Source organism: Sus scrofa, chromosome 11 (genome assembly GCF_054392235.1).
Source record: "Sus scrofa isolate SSC_HxYL_T2T_F1_AM1 chromosome 11, Sscrofa_HxYL_maternal_Yorkshire_Landrace_v2.0, whole genome shotgun sequence".
Lineage (NCBI taxonomy): Eukaryota > Metazoa > Chordata > Mammalia > Artiodactyla > Suidae > Sus > Sus scrofa.
Genome location: NC_139393.1, coordinates 21,383,916 through 21,404,433, shown reverse-complemented (window position 1 = coordinate 21,404,433; position 20,518 = coordinate 21,383,916). Strand labels below are relative to the sequence as shown.

Sequence of the window (20,518 nt, the reverse complement as noted above, 5' to 3'; positions counted from 1 at the left end):
CCACCACAACTTGGGATCCAAGCTGTGTCTTCAACCTACACCATAGCTCACAGCAGCCCTGGAATCTTAACCCACTGAGCAAGGCCAGAGATCAAACTCATGTCCTCATGGATCCTAGTCAGGTTCATTTCCGCTGAGCCACAGTGGGAACTCCTCTTTGACTTTGCTTTAAATTGAAAAGGAATTGATGCTGTGTAGCAGCTTTGCATTCTTAGAAAGATGAGCTTCGTTGACTATGGAAGACACTTAAAATCCTGATCAAGAACATTCCTTCTGGTCACTAATATCTGGTATTGACAACTAGTTATGAGAATACTTGAGATAATTACGCACAGCTTCATTCTGTCATTTACATGTAAACATTCCAAGAATCCTAAACACTGAAAACTCTGTCAGCAGTAGCCAGGCCCTAATCACACGCCTGGAGACGGGCGATGCCGTGGTGCCTCCCATCCTTGTAGGACTGAGGAGGAGATGGGCTTTCGGATGCAGACTTAGACACGGGGTACAAGATGGGATTCAATTAATACAACCAGACTGTTGAGGGAATGGGTACTAGGATCAAAACACAAGCTCAGTTCTCAGAACCGGAGAAGTGGCCTGAAGTCAGACCGGCAATGAAGGCGAGTGGCTAACTTTGGTCAAGGACATAGGTCAAGGGCCTTTTAAATCCTTAAGTGTAAAGGCAGGGTAGATCCTTCAGGCTGGGGAAACGGTGAGTCCATAAAGGGGGGCCTAACTGCTCGATTAGCAAAGAGGGATCACGAGCTTAGGAGCTCAAGCAGGCCTCCACATGGGGTCTGCTCTCATCCATTGTGGGGAGATAATTTGAGCTCTAGGATCTGAGTTCTGTTAGGATGAATTGATACTAAAAAATAAATCTTTGCAAACATATGCTGAACTAGTCTTTCTTTGGGGGACAGGTCTCAAAAGTGAATCAATGTGTCATTGAAGTCAGTCTTAATTCCTCCAATGAGCAGAAAGCCAAAACGTCCTTCAGAGCAGCAGTCCCCAAACTTTAAAAAATTGCTTACAACCTTCAACAAAAAGCCTTTGAGCACCTTCATGTCCATGAATTTCACATGCATAAATAATGTATGTACAGTGTACCTAAAATATTATGTATGTTAAAAAACAAAAACAAAGGCAAAATAGAAACTTAAGATGACATGAATACATGGAAATTCTAACATGCTGCTGTCGCACCCCAGTAGATTATCTTGGGGCCCCTTTTGGGTGGGCACCTTCCATTTCAGAGATCTCACCCTCAGAATATTAATGGTGAGATGCATGGATGCATGGCGTGACTGAGCTTTCAAATGACCCATGCCAGGCCCGGAACCGTGCTGCTTCTTCCTCCCATTCGTTAAGCTGACAGTGAGGGCCTTACAGAGCTCTGCCTTGGTATTCTGAAGCCTTCTGATTAATGGCAGACAGCGCCGGCCTCAGACGGCAGTGCTGTTCTGACCTGATCATCAGAGCAAAGCAAGCGTGCATTGATTCATTTTCTGCATGCAGAATATTAGGCTCCAGCTGCTGAGGTCAAAGACCGAAGGAAACGTCACCAGATGCCAAATCCAGGAAATCTCCTGGCACCTGGGGCTCAAGTTCAGAGCCAGAATCTATCTATTTCCTGGAGATCTGGGCCTCTGGGATCAGAGGACAAGCACAGTTAGACACAAATATGCTGCTAAAGCAACCTAGAGCCGCTCCCGGGACTGCGGTATCATGACTATTACCACAACCCAGCTCCTTAAACTTGTGAGCCTGAGCCTTGAACCCCAACAGGGTCCATACTGAACCCCAAAACTTACTGAGGAGGTCACAAAATCATTTTGTTACCCATTTCTCCATAGGTTTTTTGGGGTTTCTTTTTTGTTTTTTTTTGGTTTTTTTGCTTTTTAGGGCTGCACCTGTGGCATATGGAGGTTCTCAGGCTAGGGGTCAAATCTGCAGCTGCAGCTTCTGGCCTACACCACAGCCACAGCAACTCGGGATCCGAGCTGCGTCTGCAGCCTACACCACAGCTCATGGCAACACCAGATCCTTAACCTACTAATAGAGGCCAGGGATTGAACCTGAGTCCTCACGGATACTAGTCAGGTTCATTAACTGCTGAGCCATTCCTCCATAGATTTTTTTTTTTTTTTTAAATAACAGCTTGGAGATCCTGTCGTGGTGCAGTGGTTAACAAATCCGACTAGGAACCATGAGGTTGCCGGTTCGATCCCTGGCCTTGCTCAGTGGGTTAAGGATCCGGCGTTGCCATGAGCTGTGGCGTAGGTCGCAGACGCGACTCAGATCCTGCGTTGCTGTGGCTCTGGTGTAGGCCGGTGGCTACAGCTCTGATTAGACCCCTAACCTGGGAACCTCCATATGCCATGTGAACGGCTCAAGAAAAGGCAAAAAGACAAAAAATAAAATAAAATAAAATAAAGTAAATAAAAAATAACAGCTTTATTGAACTATAATTCACATTCCATAAAATTCATTCATGTAAACCAATTAAATAGCTTTTGATACATTCAGAGATATCTGCAACCATCACCACAGTCAATTTTAGTACATTTTCATTGTTCCAAAAATAAACTAATTGGGGAGCTCCCATCATGGCTCAGAAGTTAACAGTTCCAACTGGTATCCATGAGGATGTGGGTCTGATCCCTGGCCTCGCTCAGTGGGTCAAGGATCCGGCATTGCCGTGAGCTGTGGTGTGGGTTGCAGACGAGGCTCGGATCCCGAGGTGCTGTGGCTCTGGCATAGACCGACGGCTACAGCTCTGACTAGACCCCTAGCCTGGGAACCTCCATATGCCACGGGTGCAGCCCTAAAAAGACAAAAAAGAAAAAAGAAAGAAGAAACTGATTGGCAATCACTCCCCAGTTTTCTCCAACAAACCCTCCCCCCTTCCCTCCAGCCGGGGGCAACCACGAGTCCACTTCCTGTCTCTGAAGATTTGCCTATTTTACATTTTCTATAAGTGGAACCATATAATGTGAGATCTTCTGTGACTGGCTTCATTTCCTGAGCGTAACGCTTTCAAAGGGCACCCATGCTATAGCTGAGCCACGGTGGGAACTCCAAATTTTGATGATGTCCACCTTATCTATTTTTTCTTTTCTTGCTTGTGCTTTTGGTGTCATGTTTAAGAAACTACTGCCTAATTCAAGACCATGAATACTTACATTCAAGTTTTCTTCTAAGAGTTTTATAATTTTAATGCTTACATAGAAGTCTCTGATCAATACGAGTTACTTTTTCTACATGGTGGGAGGAAGGCGTGCGATTTCTCTCTTTTGTTTGTAGATAATCAGTTATCACAGAACCACGTGTTGAAAAGACTATTCTTTCCCCCACTGAAATGTCTTGGCACCACTGTTGAAGATCAACTGACATAAATTTGAGTTTATTTCAGAAATTAACAATCAATAAATTATGCTCTACCTATGTGATGGAATTTTATGAAACCATTAAAAAGCATTAGGTATTTTTGTATCACTATAAATGTAATAAAATTCATTGAGTAACTAAAAAAATTTTTTTAAATAAAAATTAAAAAGAAATTTTTGTACCAACTGACATGGAAAGACAACAATATACTTTCTGAGTAAAATCAAAATAAAACCACAAAATCCTGACCCAGATTATAAAACCACATGTGGCCTCCCTCTATGGATATTCTTCCATATGCTTTTATGAATTTTATGAATGGGCAGGGTGTATGTACGGGGGGAGGATTTACTCTGTAATTTACCTTTATCATTTTAATGTCCGTGATGAAATAAATATATGAAAATTGAAGTTAAAAAAGCAATTGCCAGTCTCGCCTCCAGAGGGCAGGAAAGCAAAACAGCACCATGAAGCCCAACGGCATCTCTCTCAAGTTCTGCCACACGGAATCAGCCAAAGGATCCCCACTCTTCGTGTCTCTTGTCCAAGTTTCAAACCCTCGGGTGGGAGAATGTGACTGGGGTTCCTGAGTCTTCCCTTAAAGCGGCCCCTGACGGCTGGGAACACAGGTGCACAGACACTTTACCAGGACCCCTCTTTCTGCTGGGAACTATACTAAGACAAGACACCCAACTCCTGGCATTGCAGTATGTCTTAACTCTTCTCTCTGTTTCCAGTCTTTCTTAACTGGAAAGGTACAAAAACCTGAGCCCTACAGAAAGTGATTGGAACAACTGTTTTCTCAGTTCTCTCAAGTTTAAAGCTAGTTCCATTCTAGACGCATAAGAGAGAAGTTGATCTACTAAAAATACATCAGATGGAGTTCCTGTCGTGTGTTCAGTGTAAATGAATCTGACTAGTAACCATGAGGACGCAGGTTTGATCCCTGGCCTCGCTCTGTGGCTTAAGGATCTGGCGCTGCCAAGAGTGTGGTGTAGGTCGCAGATGCAGCTCAGATCCCAAGCTGCTGTGGCTGTGGCGTAGGCCAGTGGCTACAGCTCCAATTCCACCCCTAGCCTGGGAACCTCCATATGCCACGGGTGCGGCCCTAAAAAGAGACCAAAAAATGAGAAAATAAAAATCCATTAGCTGCCTTAAGGCATTAAGGATTAACATTATACAGGAATCCCAGCTGAGAAGGGCTGGCAGCCTTCCAGGAAGTGAGCCGTCTGAGCACGTGCTCTCGGCTGGTGGGTGTTCAGGGCGCTCACCTTCCACCCACATCCCCACCCCGACTCGCACGGGTACAGCCCCATGTGAGCCTGTGGGCTTGCCTCACATACACAAGCAACAAGGGAGACCTGGAACTAGCCAGGACCAGGCCTTCCCATCCTGAGAGCAAGCAACATTTTATCAGTTTTATAATCCGACTCTGGTGATTGTTTCTGTAGGACAATAATACAGGATACAATAATAGAGGATCTGGAGCTTTTCCTGAAAATAAAAGAAAGGCATATTTCCCTGAGTAAACCCTTCCCCCCAGCAGCTCATCAGCACCAGCAGGATAACATCTGAACTTCCTGACCCGGCCCACTGGAGTCACAATCTGGCCCCAGCCCTCCCTCTCCTCCCCTCTCGTACGCTCCCTATCCTACAGACACGTCACCTCAAACCCACGCCCATCTCACTCTTCCCCCTCTGTCCGTGCTGCCTGCCCTTCTCCTCCTCATTCCTCAAGACTCTGCTTTAACGTCACCCTACCATGAAGCTTCCCCATGCATCCCTTCTCCTTCCCGTGAAATTGGAACCTCTCTATTCCACGCCTCCTCGGCCCCTCTTACCTCATTCTGCTACCTCACTCCCACGTTGTCTTCCTCACCATCTATCTATCTGTCTCCTGCTAAGAACATGTATGTCCCAAGGGCAAGAACCTTCCCACACCCTGCATCATCCTGCTCATCACAGATGTCAGGGAATGTTATTGAGTGAACGTGTGTAAAGAAATCCCACTGATGTCTGCTGTGAGACAGAGGCCAACCAGTTATCTGTAGCAATCAAATACATATATATTTGTTTTGTTTTGTTTTGTTTTGTAGGGCATATGGAGGTTCCCAGGCTAGGAGTCGGATCGGAACTACAGCTGCCGGCCATAGCCACAGCCACGCAGGATCCAAGCCTCATCTGTGAGCTACACCACAGCTCACGGCAACGCCAGATCCCTAACCCACTGAGTGAGGCCAGGGGTCGAACCCACAACCTCACAGTTCCTAGTCAGATTCGTTTCTGCTGTGCCACGATGGGAACTCCCAGCAATCAAATATAAAGGGTAATGTTTATGCCTAATTTGAAAAATCCAAAGGATTTCCCTGAAAGTCTTCCCAAGAAACTATCACCACATTTCAACTATTCCAATAAATCAGAAGAAATGACTTCCACCTGAGCTACTAGAGTAACTTAGGGTGAAAGTTGACCAATTGAGAAGAACTGTTCACTGGAGTTCCCATAGTGGCGCAGTGGTTAACAAATCCAACTAGGAACCATGAGGTTGCAGGTTCCATCCCCGGCCTCGCTCAGTGGGTTAAGGATCTGGTGTTGCTGTGAGCTGTGATGTAGGTCACAGACGTGGCTCGGATCCCGCGTGGCTGTGACGTAGGCCAGCAAGTACAGCTTCGATTAGACCCCTAGCCTGGGAACCCCCATATGCCATGCGAGCAGCCCTAGAAAAGGCAAAGACAAAAAAAAAAAAAATATATATATATATATATATATATATATGTAAAACTGTTCAGGTTAGCCTTTTTATTCCTGAAGTTCACTTATAAAATGTCAGCCTTACTTCATGCTGCACGAAATCTTTGAAGGAAAGCAAAAAGGCTGATGATCAAGTTGTTTTTTTTTTCTTTTCTTTGTCAAGAAGAAGAGGAAAATGAATATTGCTATCATTTGAGAGGAAAGTGGCAAAACCACAAGCCATTTGCCTGGCTTGTGACACTTTATTTCTCAGCACGAAATGTCACATGGATCCTATATCCTGTTTAGCGCAAGGAACTGTTATTCATCCCGCACAGGGCAGCATTTGGAATTCATTTATCTGAGTCCCGTAGCCCCGTGCTCATAATACCTACGGTGGGAGGCTCTGGTTTCACCCTCCAGAGCAACAAGGAGACCTCTCAGATGGTATGCAGATCACATGCATCAGATTTTGTGCAAGAGTCAAGATTTGGTTCCGAGGGGACAAATAAGAATAAAGAACAAAATAAAACAGGACAACAAAACAAAGCTAAAAGAAAGAGGGGAATTAATGACAACAACAACGGAGAGCAACCCGTTAATCCAGGAGAAAAGTACATAACATCGTTTTCATTATTAGGATTCTCTTGGTTTTTACCCTCACTCGAGTCAGCCAATAGGGTTCCCATTTAATTCCCAAGGGGCCCTTCTGGTGTCTAGGAAAAATGCCAACCAGGATGGTTCAGAAAAATCTATTTACTCCCCAAAGAAACACGGGAGACCACTTCTCTTCTTGCTCTGATGTTTATCCTCCTCTTATTTCCTATAGGGACTGACGTGAAAATCCAAAAACCAAAGGCTTACCTGTGACATCCAGGAACGGCGACCGATGGGAAGTGGGCCAGCCACAGCCTACTCATCCTGGCCAGGGCCGAGGAGCCTCCAGCGGGGGTGTGGAGGCAGGACACACTCTAGCAAAAGGAGAAGAAAGGTGAGGACCCAGCCCCGTTCCCAGGAGGACAACCAGTGCAGAGCGGACCTGATGCCACTCAAGCTTACACGTTGTCAGGAGGGCAGTGACCTTTATTTTATCCCCAAATGTAGAGGAACAAGCCACGTACTCCCCCACTGCAGTTCCAGATCAATCATATGTTTCCTGGTTGGTTCTTTTTTATTATTATTCATTTCCTAAACTTCAGACTCAGATATCTAAATGCCCACACAGTGTCTAGCTCAGCCTCAGCAATGCTGAAACGCATCCTCTTCTTCCCTAAATCAGCACTTCCTCTATCTCCTCTGTCTCGCTTAGTGTGAAGGCACCACTTCAACCCAGCCATACAGGCGACAAACTGAGAAACCATCTCATTTCCACCCTCTTCCTCAACCCCACTCCCTACCCCGGCCTCACATCACCAGTTACTAAATTCTGGCTAATTTACCAACCACTTCTCAGTTCCTCCCGCCAGCCTTCTCTTTTTCCTGTATGACATTTAAAGAATGTTTGGGTTTTGAGTTCCAGCTATGGGCAATGGGTTAAGGATCTGACTGCAGCGGCTTGGGTCACAGTAGAGGTGCGGGTTAGATCCCCGCCTGGCAGCAGCGGGTTAAAGGATCCAGCATTGCCACATATGCAGTCTAGGCCACAGCTGTGACTCAGATTCAATCCCTGGCCCAGGAGGTGTGGCCATAAAATTAAAAAAAAAAAAAAAAATAGACTGTTTGGTTTTGACTGAATGAAAAAGGATCTTCCCACCCGATTTTTTAGTGTTGGGCTGGAGAGAGAAAACAGAACAGGATTTCACGAAGCTGCCTGAGACGAAGGACTACTAAAGAGGGCTATAACCCAAATTTCCGCCGCTTTCATCAGCCCGTCACTGAACTACTTCTCAAAATTGATCCTCTGTCCTGTCTTTCCGACACTTTACTAATGAGGAACTGTGGGGAAGGGGAGGCCGGGAGGGACAGGACCAGGGCCCATCTCGGGGGATTTTCCTGGACATCAGGCGGTCCCGCCTGCGGGTTTAGAAGAAACACCTCCATGGGTAAATCTCCAGAGGGCCGCGCTGTGACTGCCAAGCGGCAGGGGATGGAGGGGCACACGGGCACAGCCGGGGGCCTGGGACCCGCAGAGCTTCAATGTCACGTGTCACGTTCCATGTCGACGGCTGTACCTGAGCTTGGGCGCACCATCTGGGTCCACCAGAAGCCCCTCGCAGTTGCAGGGGACGTCGCTGGGGTACAGTGGAGACCAGGTGATGAACGTGGGGCAGGTCGCGAGGGCCGCGGCGGCGTCACTGGGCGTGGCCAGAGCGGGGGGGGGGGGTGGAGGGCGTCGTGCGCCTGCGCGACCTTCACCTCGCACTTGCCCAGGGCCTGAAGTTGAACTGCTACCCGCCATTCGGTGGAATGAGGAGCCAGTTCAGGATCTGCTGGTTCTTGGCGTTTTCCTGATGTCCAAACTGGTGGCAGGGAAAGCGGAGCAACACCAGGCCCCGGGGCCAAGGCGCCATTGACGTCCGTTCATCTAGGTGTCCTCAGAACCTTTGTGCCCCAGAGCAACGCTGCCTCCCCGGCCACCCGCCCCGCCCCAGCCCAGGTTCAAGGTTTCCCTGCCCCGCCAGCAGTATGCATGAAAGGCAGACACCCAGTGTGAGGCTGCCACCGCCAGGTGGGCTTCCGGGCGGCAGAGCAGCACACCCCGCCAGGGTGTTGGCAAGGGGAGAGCCCTGGAGTAGAAAAATCCCTCTGCACCAACGCACCTTTCTACCAAACAAAAACGTACTCACAGAAAGAACAGATTCGTGATTGCCAGCGGGAGGGGGAAGGGGGAAGAGAAGGCCTGGGAGTTTGGGGTTAGAGGCAAACCAGTATGTATAAGGGCCTACTGTATGGCACAGGGAACTGTATTCAGTATCCTCTGATAAACCATAATGAAAAAGAATATGAAAACGAACATATATGTATAACTGAGTCTCTTTGCTGTGCAGCTGAAATTAACACACGGTAAATCTACTGTTTTTCAATATATATTTTTTAAAGGTGCCCCTGTCCTGTCTTAATCCTTTTGAGCTAGGCTCTGCATGTGGAATATTATCTAAAATCTCAATAATCCGTGGGTTACAAGAGAGCTTTTCAAAAACCGCAATTGCTTGGAAGCCTGTTGAAATGCAGATTCTTAGTTCATGAGGTTTGGGTGCAGCCTGAGTTTTAACTTTGCTGACAAATTCCGGGTGATGTGGAGGCCACTGGGTTGCAAGGGCTTAGATGGTCTAGAATTTTATTGCCCCGAACTCTAGCTCAGTCAATACTGAACCCTTAAAAGCATGTCAGGAACAGAGCATTACAGAAAAAGGTGGGAAATGGATATGGGCTGGTTAGTGGAAAATTTAAGCAGCTCATCAGACCTTACAATAAAAGCTTCACACTGGATTGAGAGTTCTCATCCTCTTTGTAGAAATGTGTGACTATTTTAAACACGTCATCCCTTAAGACAGAGTGGAGAAAAGGCCATTCTTGACATGGTCTGTTGGACACCCTGACTGCTAAGGCGGGGTCAGGCCTAACAGGAAGCAAACAATAGGTGTGACCTCAGGCTAGTCCCCTTCCCTGTTTTGACTGAGGACACCACACGAAGAATCTGGCTCCAAGTCCTACTTTCCTGGACAAGTCAAGTCCTGTGTGTGTGTGTGTGTGTGTGTGTGTGTGTTTAGGGCCACACCCACGGCATATGAAAATTTCCAGGTGAGGGGTCGAATTGGAGCTGCAGCTTTCAGCCTGCGCCACAGACATAGCACTGAGCGAAGCCAGGGTTCAAATCTGTGTCCTCATGGATCCGAGTCGGGTTCGTTACCATGGAGCCACAACAGGAATTCCCAAGTCAAGTTTAAAGGACTCTGGGCAAATATGTATTCGTTCAGACACTAGTCTAAATAAAGTTGCTGGCTTTTCCAAGTAGATTCCTGCTTTCTTTTCCAAGGAACATTTTCATGTCTAAGAAGGTATAAATAGGAGAGAATGGTTTCCACACACCACGCCCTGCTCCAGATGCACTGCAAACTCTGCAGAGGAAGCTGGGGCAAACTGCTTGTGGGAAAACACACAGGACACTTGGATCAGAACGTGAGCCGTTGAGTTCATCCTCCACTGAGCCATAGGATGCAGAATGCTGAGGCCTGGCACATCCAGCTTAGGAGGATAACGGGTTTCTCTGACCTCACTGCCTCAGAAAAACTCAATAGGTCACATTTCCGGCTTTGGCCACCAAGCCCTCCTTTGGCTTTTCCTTCCTATGCACAAAATTTCAGAAGTCACTGTGTTGCTGAATTTCCTTTGGTCACAGAAAAAACAGTCATTATGATTGAATGCAAGGAACTGATCTGACCTAAAGTCAATGATTTCTTCCTGCAAGTGACAAAGCCTGTTTCCTCCAGCTGATAATGAACCCCCGAAAAGGCACTGAACATGCATTTTCAAAAGCAAATCATCTACAGCCAGGGTGCAGGCCAGTACCTCTTTCAATCAGAAGTGAAATACTTGAAATCAATTCTTTCTGTTGTGGTAAAACATATAGTACCATAAAATTTACCATTTTAACCATCTTAAGTGTAAATTCAGTGGCTTTATGTACAGTAAGAATCATATTTTACAAATAAATAGCTATAAATGGGTTCCTAGTCTCTCTGAAGAAAGAGACCCGATAAGGGCATCAAAGAAAGAGCTACATTTTTCATTCCAAAGAAGGATGGAAAAAGTGTGATACTTCTATATGAATAATTTACAGGCCTAGAACAAGGGGAAAAAAAAATCCTAGATCTTGTTGGAACACTAGCTCTGCTGCTTCTGCTGTTGTTGCAAGTTACTTAAGCACTTTGCTGTAAAATGAGAATGAATATTAGCATCTACTTCTTAGAGTGGTAACAAGGCTTACACTGGATAAGAGGATTCATCAGGATAGGAGAGGTTCAGCTGCAGTAACAAATGAACCCCAATATTTTAGTGACTTAACCTGACAAAAGTTTACTTCTTGCTCATGTCACAGTCTGAGGTGGGGCAGGTGGCTTTCCTCCAAGGGTGATGAAGGATCTGGGCTGCTTCCGAATAACATCTCTGCCATCTTGCAGGGCTTTACTTCCTGATGAATGGAGGACACACATCCTTTACACCCTTGGCCTCAAAGTAGCTAGAGTTAATGTCACTAATGGTTCTTTACACTCTTGGCCTCAAAGTAACTATGTCCTTTCTCGTTACAGTCCTTTGGAAATAAGCATGCGTATCAGTCAGAATCTGAGCAAAAACCAGATGGCGCACTCTAAAGGCCCACTTATTTAATGGATTTACAAAGGTGTAAACAGGGTTAAAAGACACTGCAAAGGATGGTGAAACACCACAAGACCACCAACAACTCAGGACAGGTGCTGGGTTGTCAGCAGCTGAAACTTAAGGCAGGGATGGAAGATGGGAGGCTAGGAACCCATAACGTAATCTCTCTCCTGTCCTGCTGACTCTTGCTGTTGCCTCGCATGGGTCACACTCCACAGTCAGTACAACCTGGTGGGATGCCATCCATGCAAGGTCAGCTTCCTGGGGGCTCAGAGCAGGTGGAAAAGTGGATCTGGAGCAGCAGGTGGAGAACACCCAGCATGACATGCAGAAGGCCTAGCAATGTGCCAGGCACATAGTTGGCACTGAAAAGAAAATGAAGGAAAGAAGCTAAGAGTATAGCACAGGGAACTATATCCAATCTCTTGGGATAGGCCATGATGGAAGATAACATAAGAAAAAGAATGTGTGTGTGTGTGTATATATATATGTATATGTATATATGACTGGGTCACTTTGCTATTCAGCAGAAATTGGCACAACACATAAATTAACTATACTTTAATAAAAACAATTTGTAAAGACCAAAAAAGAACTTAAGAAAACATGAAGTCGCAACAGAAGAAACGGTGGGGGAAAAAACTGTAACTGCAATGTATACATCTAAGGATGACCTGACCCCCTTGCTGTACAGTGGGAAAATAAAAAAAAAAAAAAAAAAGAAAACATGAAGAAAAAAAAAATATATTTTTTTTTTGTCTCTTTAGGGCCATACCTGTGGCACATGGAGGGGTCTAATTGGAGCTGCAGCTGCTGGCCTACACCACAGCCACAGCCACTCGGGATCCAAGCCATATCTGTGACCTACACCACAGCCTACGGCAATGCCAGATCCTTAACCCACTGAGCAAAGTGAGGGATCGAACCTATGTCCTCATGGATGCTAGTCAGATTCGTTTCCACTGAGCCATGACGGGAACTCCTATATTTTTTTTTAAGAAAAAATATTTTAAAGTAGCTTATGTTTATTGAGGTCTTCACAGTTCACTTCACCTCTGACAAAGAGAGATTCACATTTGCTAAGGAGAATTTTTCTCTCCACAATAGATTTTTCTTTTTTTTTTTCTTTTCTTTTTTTTCTTTTTTTCTTTTTTTTTTTTTTTTTTTTTTTTTTTGGTCATTTGTCCTTTTAGGGCCGCACCTGAGGCATATGGAGGTTCCCAGTTCCCAGGTTAGGGGTCTAATTGGAGCTGTTGCTGACGACCTACGCCAGAGTCACAGCAACTCCAGATCCAAGCTGCATCTGCGACCTACACCATAGCTCACGGCAATGCCGGATCCTTAACCCACTGAGCAAGGCCAGGGATTGAACCCAAAGCCTCATGGTTCCTAGTCGGATTCGTTTCTGCTGCACCGGGACAGGAAGTCCTCCACAATAGATTTTTCAACCAGAGCTCACTGTCCAAAGCTGGTTTGTCCTCTTTCTTAAAAGATGGATTTAACGGGAAGAATAGCGTTTTGTTTGCAAAGCGAGAAACACTGAGAGCTACACCCCGTAGAACTTTATCTGTGCAGCCAGTAATTACAACCTAAGTTAGGTTGAATGGCACAGTTACACTGATAACTGCTGTTACTGTTTTCACTCTTTCACCTGCCAACAAGGTCCTCTGGTTCCTTATCTTGTACTCGGGCCAATCCAACAAGACCGGGAGAAGCTGAAATGCTGACACTTCAAAGTACAGGACACTGGGAACAAGCTGGCGAGTTGTTTGTGTTGGGCTTTGCTAAATAATAGGCTGGGTTCAGTGCCAGTAAAAAGCTCTGGAGGGTAGCATTTGATTTTATGCGTAGGAATCTCCTCACTCTGCACGTAAGCGAAACCATCTCTTCCGAGGATCAAATCCATTTCTTGTTGCTTTCGTACCATCGAGTATCTTGATGTCAAAAAACCAGGGAAGTTTTGCATTTGAAGGGAGTTTAGAAGTTGTTTTGCCCAACCTTGTCCCACACCGTCAATGCTTTGCAGGGACGGGGAGGGGGGTGGTGTCAGTCCTTGGACCCTTTCAGGGACAGGATGTTTCGTGACGCCAGCAGCTCCTGCTCCTCCAGTCCTCACAGCTCTCTGAGGTAGCTGCCACCATTAGCCCCATTTCCCAAATCAGGAAACCAGAGCAGAGAAGTAACTTGCCCAGGGATCCTAAGCTCAACTGCACTGAAGCAGGAGTTCAAACCCAGGGCTGTTTTTCTCCAAACCCCAAGCTTTTCTCCATGCAGGTCTCTCGGTGCCTTTCAGGACAATCCATTCCCACCAGGAACTCTCTGAAACAGTCTTACCCGCAGCCCCCATAAGCTTAGCTAACCACTGTTGGTTTCACATGCTCTCCAAAAATGGAAATGAAAAAAAAAAAAAAAAACTATTCATGATAATTCACATTACGTGCCACTTTACCACTTATGAAACATGTCAACAGTTTCACTTGAGCCTCTCAACACTTCTGTGAGATGGGTTATCAAGATCTCTAGTTTATCTGTTAGAAAGTTGAGGTTCAGAGAGTTTGCACATGGTCACATGTGCAAGAGGGTGGCAGAGCCAGGAGCAGAGCCCAGGTCCTTTAGATTTGAGTCCTAGGCTCCTTCACTACAACATACTATGGACAGCAAGAGGTGAAGCAAGGAGGTATCCCTCTGGCCTTGGGTTCCATACTACTTCCTATCTTGTACCAGTGCACTGTGGCCTAAAAGCTTTCCTTAAGAGGTTCATGGAGTTCCCGTTGTGACCTAGCAGGTTAAGAACCCTAGTATCCATGTTATGAATAACTAGTATCCATGAGGATGCAGGTTTGATCCCTGGCCTCACTTAGTGGGTTAAAGGATCTGGCATTGCTTTGAGCTATGGTGTAGGCGGGTAGCTGCAGCTCCAATCTGACCCATAGCCTGGGAATTTCCGTACACCAAGGATACTGGCCCTAAAAAAAATAAAAATACAAGAGGCTCAGCCTTCCTAATAGGCCCGTCTCACATAGACTCCTTAGATCGGAATCCCAGTGGGAAAGTCCATCTCCATCAACTTTACTGCCTGACCTTGGCCCCAGCTGGTACCTGCCCTGCTTTGTCAACAATGTCTCTGGGACTGCATCTTAGGAGAGTGGGCAGATCAGTCAGAATAGATCCAGAACCCCAGTGGTACAGTGATGCTTCTGTTTGGGCCACAGGATAGCAAACAGCTGCTTCTAAATATCCAGATGTTTGACATCATGTAGAACAAAACTTTGATTCATTCGCCAACTATTCCATTGTCATCTAATTAATCAACATACGCTGGAATGTTTTGTCATCCCACAGACAGAAGTGATTTGATTTTCATATTTCGGCTTCCAAGAAGTCTCCCACAACAAAAGCCCACCCCTGCTATTTTCCAGTGCATAAATCTTCTTTCCCTGTTGCTTGCCAATCTGACAAAAAGTCCCCCACATTTTGCGAATTCTTTAATCAGCTGAACACATCTGCATCAAAGGCCAATATGTTCTGCTGAGAAAAAAGAAAATCTTGGTTTTCTCTGGTGCGATGAAGCCCAAACCAATGTAAGCGTGACACATTTTATCTTCCTTTACTCGGTCTTTGATTTTATTTTGTAAATTGAGGTATAATTAAGATATTACATGGTATTAGTTTCAGGTGTACAACAGGATGATCTGATAGTTGTATGTATTGCAAGATAATCACGACAAGGAGTGTAGTTAACATCTGTCACCATACACGGTGACAAGATTGTTTTTCTCGTGATGAGAAGAACGTCTAAGATTTGCTCTCTTAGCAACTTACAACTTAGCAAATTTTGGGTTTCTCTCCCATACTTTACATAAACGCTTCAATGAAAATTATTTCACTGTTTTTCCTAATTATTTGTCTTTTAGCATGGCTACCTGGAAATATATTTTCCAGATACTCTGCAATGAGGATTGGAAGTGGTTGCCAGTAAACAAGATTTCCAAGCTTGCTTTCCAGAAGAGGTGATACCTTGTTTCTCCCTGGGAGGTCCTTAGATACACCGGAAGTGTCTCTACCTTCTTTTAGAGCCATTAGCCGACTGCTACTCAAATTACTAATAGCACCTACATTGTATTAAGCGATCGCTACAGCGGTCAGAGTCTGTGGTAAGTGCTTTAAAGACAGACTCGTTTAATTCTCTCTAGACACCTTTTCGGGGTACACCATGAAGAGCACCGATTTGCAAATGAGGAAACTGCCGCTTACAGAGGATCCTCAGTTTGTTCAAGGTCACGCAGCTCCTGAGCATCAGAGCTGGGACTCTGAACCCCAGCCTAGCCGCTGCCAGAGCCCATGTGCTGAACCCCTTACTCTTCGGCTTTCAAAGTGATCGCCCTTCAGCACAGGATGGAATTGACTCACTCAGAGTATCGGCTCTGCCCAGGATGGCCGGTCCCCGACTTTACCCGCCCGGTCTTCCGGTTCCGCCTCCCCGGAGGCCGCCTGTTCTTCCTGCATCCTGAGGTTCAACCCCACAGATTGCAAGTCTTCCACGAGACACCATCCCTTCATTTGCTTTCTCCATAGGGAGCATCGTACACCCCCAGACTCACTGCCTACAAGCCAACCTCTTTCCATGGGAAAAATCCCTTGCTCATCCAGCAAGGATCACTCAAAAGCTAATGCCTCCGGAGAGTCCACCTGACTCTACGCTGGACCCTCCTTCCTCCATAACCGGGCCTTCCTTGGTGATAGAACCTAACACGTTTATCATCCTTAGAGTGTTGATCACGAGTTTTGAAATATTTTGTTTGCTTGCCTGGTTCTCTCATCAGCCCAGGAGCACTCGGGGAGGGCGCTGATTTCTCTCTGTCTCCCAGGCCTGGTGCGGTAGGCTCTCTCTTGGTGTTGATTGAATAAATGTGCACAAGTGTTGATGACGTGTGAATGATAATGAACGTTTATTTAACACCTCCAGGGATTTCAGACAGGTCAAATCTGTGCTTCTATAGGTTTCCCTAACACAGGACTCAATTTTTATCTTCACAATCTCTGGGCAGAGAGTCTCTGCTTTGCTTTCAGTACAAACTGTGAAAGTAGCCTTTAATGAGAAAGAGAGAAAGAGACACAAAAAGAGAGAGGGAGGGAGGGAAGGCAAGAGAGTGAACGGATCAAGGGCTCTTTTTCTCTGCACCTCAGTCCCAAAGTCTCAAGGAAGATTCGATGAACTCAGTTCTGACACTAGAACGATCACCACCAATAATCGCATTATTCTAACAGAACTGTTCCCCTGATGACCTGGTCATTGGAAGGAAAAGGCCCTTTCATTAAGTGCGAGTGGGGGTGGGGTAGAGAGCAAAGAAAACAGCAGATGTCCGCTGTAGACGCTGACATCAAGGGTTGAAAAACAATCTCTTAGGGGGTTAGCAAAACCTTGTTTATGCAGTCATCCCTCTCAGCGTTTTGGAGATTTTAATAAGGGCCCCTTAAAGGCCAAAAGGTCACCCAAACTCAGAAAAATGCCTTTCTAATAGAGGCATTACAGGCCCTGATGGATGAGATATTTAGGGGCATAAAAGGCCTCTCAGAGTCTTCAAATTACCCCATGGAGGGAGCTGTGAAGGTCCTTTCATAAAGCCAGAGAGCTCTACTTATTGACATGGATACTTGTGTCACGGGTAGAAGCTATGGGGCAGTTAGATTCTAAGAGTTAAAATCTGGCAGCACCCACATCTGCAAAGCCAATGGACTCTAGAATTCCCAAAGCACTGAGCTCAAGGCATCACCCAGTGGCTCTAGGCTCTGTGTTCAAGAATCGAGAATCAATGACTTTTCTGAGCCTCTCTTCCCGCCACTGTAAAAAGCAAACTCACTGAGTTGCTAGGAGAATCAAGCGAAACAAAGTATAGAAAGCTTGAAATTACACAAGGGCTATTTACTTGTGTTATTTTAGGGAGAAATGGAAAATAAAGGAAGTACTCATTTAGAAGGAATGGTAAATAAGCTTTGTGTAAGTACTGGTTTGGACATTACATTTTGCGCCATAATTAAAATAGAAACAAAAAAATGCACAGGGACATGACAGTGGTACAGGTTAAATGAAGGTGACTGTTATATTTTACTACTACGATTTTGTAGACAATATGAATGCAAATGGGAAAAAACCTAGAGATGGAGTTCCTGTTGTGGCTCAGCGGTAATGGACCTGACTAGTATCCATGAGGATGCGGGTTAGATATCTGGCCTCGCTCAATAGGTTAAGGATCCAGCATTGCCGCGAGCTGTGGTATAGGTTGCAGATGCAGCTCAGATCCAGCGTTACTGAGGCTGAGGCCTAGGCCGGCAGCTGCAGCTCCCGTTCAACCCCTAGCCCAGGAATTTCCATGTGCCACAGGGCAGCCCTGCAAGGAAAAAAAAAAAAAAAGAATGAGAAAGCAAGTTCAAATAAAAACAATTTGGTTTTTTGGAGGTGGTAGAGTTGGATTTATATTTTTTTTTCTTCTACTTTAATCCCTGTTAGGCTTGAAATTATATTTTTTTAAAGTTTTTCCTTAAAATGAAAAAAGCAAATTGCTTTGTCCCTCGTCACTCACAGGCATCCTTCTCCTAGATGGTTTGTTAGCCATGGGATTCTTGGCCCTTTGCTTGAGTCCTAACGAATTATGCTAGTCTGCGTGGAGTCCTGAGCCCAGTGAAGACACCAACGAAGGTGGGAGTGCCCGATGTTGAGATGGATTAAGAAATAGAGCCTCTTGGCGTTCCTGTTGTGGCTCAGTGGTTAACGAAACCAATTAGCATCCATGAGGACTCAGGTTCGATCCCTGGCTTTGCTCAGCGGGTTAAAGGATGCAACGTTGCCACTGCCATGACCTGTGGTGGAGGTGGAAGATGCAGCTCAGATCCCGCATTGTGGTGGCTGCGGCGTAGGCCGGCAGCTGCCCCTCCTTAGCCTGGGAACCTCCATATGCCGAGGATGCAAGCCTAAAAAGACCAAAAAAAAAAAAAAAAAGTAAAAGAAAGAATACAGCCTCTTAAACAGAGGCGGGAGCATGGAGGTAGAGCACACATGGGCATGTTGGCACAATTCCCAGTTTCTTTCCCTGCTGACCATTCATTCGCCTTCCCCCGGAATGGGCACCATCTCCGCCTCAGTCAGCGTGTTCCAGGTGGAGCAGATTATTGAGGTCAAAGTCAATCAGCATATCAATCAAGAAATGTGAAGTCTCGGAGCTCCCGTCATGCTCAGCGGTTAACGCACTGACTAGCATCCATGAGGACTCCGGTTCAATCCCTGGCCTCGCTCAGTGGGTTAAGGATCCGGCGTTGCAGTGAGCTGTGGTGTAGGTCGCAGATGCAGCTCGGATCTAGAGTTGCTATGGCTGTGGTGGAGGCCAGCAGCTGTAGCTCCAATTTGACCGTTAGCCTGGGAGCCTCCAAATGCTGCAGGGGCAGCCCTAAGAAGACAAAAAAAAAAAAAGTAAAGTCTATGAGATTTTATCTTGTTTGCAAGAAAGCAAGCTAGCCTGTTACCACTTTATGGCAAAAACATGACTCCTTGACAGACACACACGCACTGTACATTACTCACAGTAAAGCAGTAGCCAGAGTGTCAGCCATTTGCACTGGTCCCCCAAACTCCAACTCCACAGGGTGATGAAAAGGCTAGATGACACCTGCACACTTAGTGGGTTGTGTTACAGCAGAGAAACTCAGAGCCGAGGGCCCAGAAGACTGTGAGTGAGCAGAGGACACTGTGGCCAGCAACCAGTCAGTCTTCCCTCCCCAGCCCCTGCCCTGAAAGCTGAGGTCAAACGGTAGCTCCTTCACCTACTCGGTTGCCTTTGTGACCAAGTGCAGAGCTGCTCAGGAGAAGGACAGGCCTTGGACACCCAGCAGGTATGCACAAGATGCTCAGGGCCATGATTCTCTGTGCATGTGATCCAATCAGAACTACTGAGATGAAATGAAACCTTTGAAGCTTTTGCTTCAGATGATAGGCATCTGACTTCTCTCCCAACCTCTACCTCAGAGAAGAATCTAGAAGAGCCATCTTGTGACCAGTTCAGAAAAGTCTGTATGGGAATGAAGCCCACTCAAAGAAGACGGAACTAAGAAATGGAGAGATCAGGAAAAATGATTCTGATATATCATCATTTGATCCTCTGTATAAAGCCAGGCTTCTCAGAAAACTAAGTATAGAACTACCATATGATCTAGTAGTCCCACTCGTAGGCATATATCCAAAGCTTTCATTGAAAAAGATACGTGCACCCGCATGTTCACTGCAGCACTATTCCCAAGAGCCAAGACGTGGAAACAACCTAAATGTCCGTTAACAGATGATTGGATTAGGAAGATGTGATATATATATGCAATGGAATACTACTCAGCCATAAAAAAAGAACAAAATAATGCCATTTGCAGCAACATGGATGGAACTAGAGACTCTCATATTAAGTGAAGTAACACAGAAGGAGAAAGACAAATACCATATGATATCACATATATCTGGAGTCTAATATATGGCACAAATGAACCCACCTACAGAAAAAAAACAAACTCATGGTCATGAAGAACAGACTTGAGGTGCCAATAGGGAGGGGGAGAGAGTGGGAGGGACTGTGAGTTTGGGGCTAGTAGATGCAAACTATTGCATTTGGAGTGGATAAGCAACGAGATTCTGCTGTATACCCCCAGGAACTATATCTGATAACTTATGATGGAACATGATGGAGGATAATGTGAAAAAAAGAATGTATATATATGTATACCTGGGTAACTTTGCCATATGGCAGAAATTGACAGAACATTATCAATCAACTATAATAAAAAATTTCTTAAAGTTGAAAACAGAACTACCGCATGATCCATCAAAAAAAAAAAAAAAAAAAAAGCCAGTTGTAAAACCAATCCATCTACCTCCAGAATTTCCATTTATGGAAAGCAATTTGGGCACATTTTTCTGTCACTTGCCATCAAGTGACTCCTAATGGTCATAAATATCAATGTAAACCTGTGTTAGAATTCTCGAGAGAAACAGAACCAATAGGATCTAGAGATCTCTCTCAACAGATAGATGGCTGATAGATAG

The 20,518-nt window shown here is 45.6% G+C and overlaps 1 long non-coding RNA gene across 2 annotated transcripts in view; it reads right to left on the bottom strand.

The window, feature by feature from the left end:
* The window catches only part of LOC146398582 (uncharacterized), a 48,212-nt gene extending 39,579 nt beyond the window's left edge, over nucleotides 1–8,633 (bottom strand). For both annotated transcript variants that reach the window (XR_014819486.1, XR_014819485.1), the window contains exons 1-2: nucleotides 8,292–8,633; nucleotides 6,985–7,091 (exon numbers count right to left, since the gene is read on the bottom strand). This is a non-coding gene — a long non-coding RNA (uncharacterized LOC146398582). The remainder of the gene's footprint in view (nucleotides 1–6,984; nucleotides 7,092–8,291) is intronic.
* Nucleotides 8,634–20,518: the final 11,885 nt, after the last annotated feature.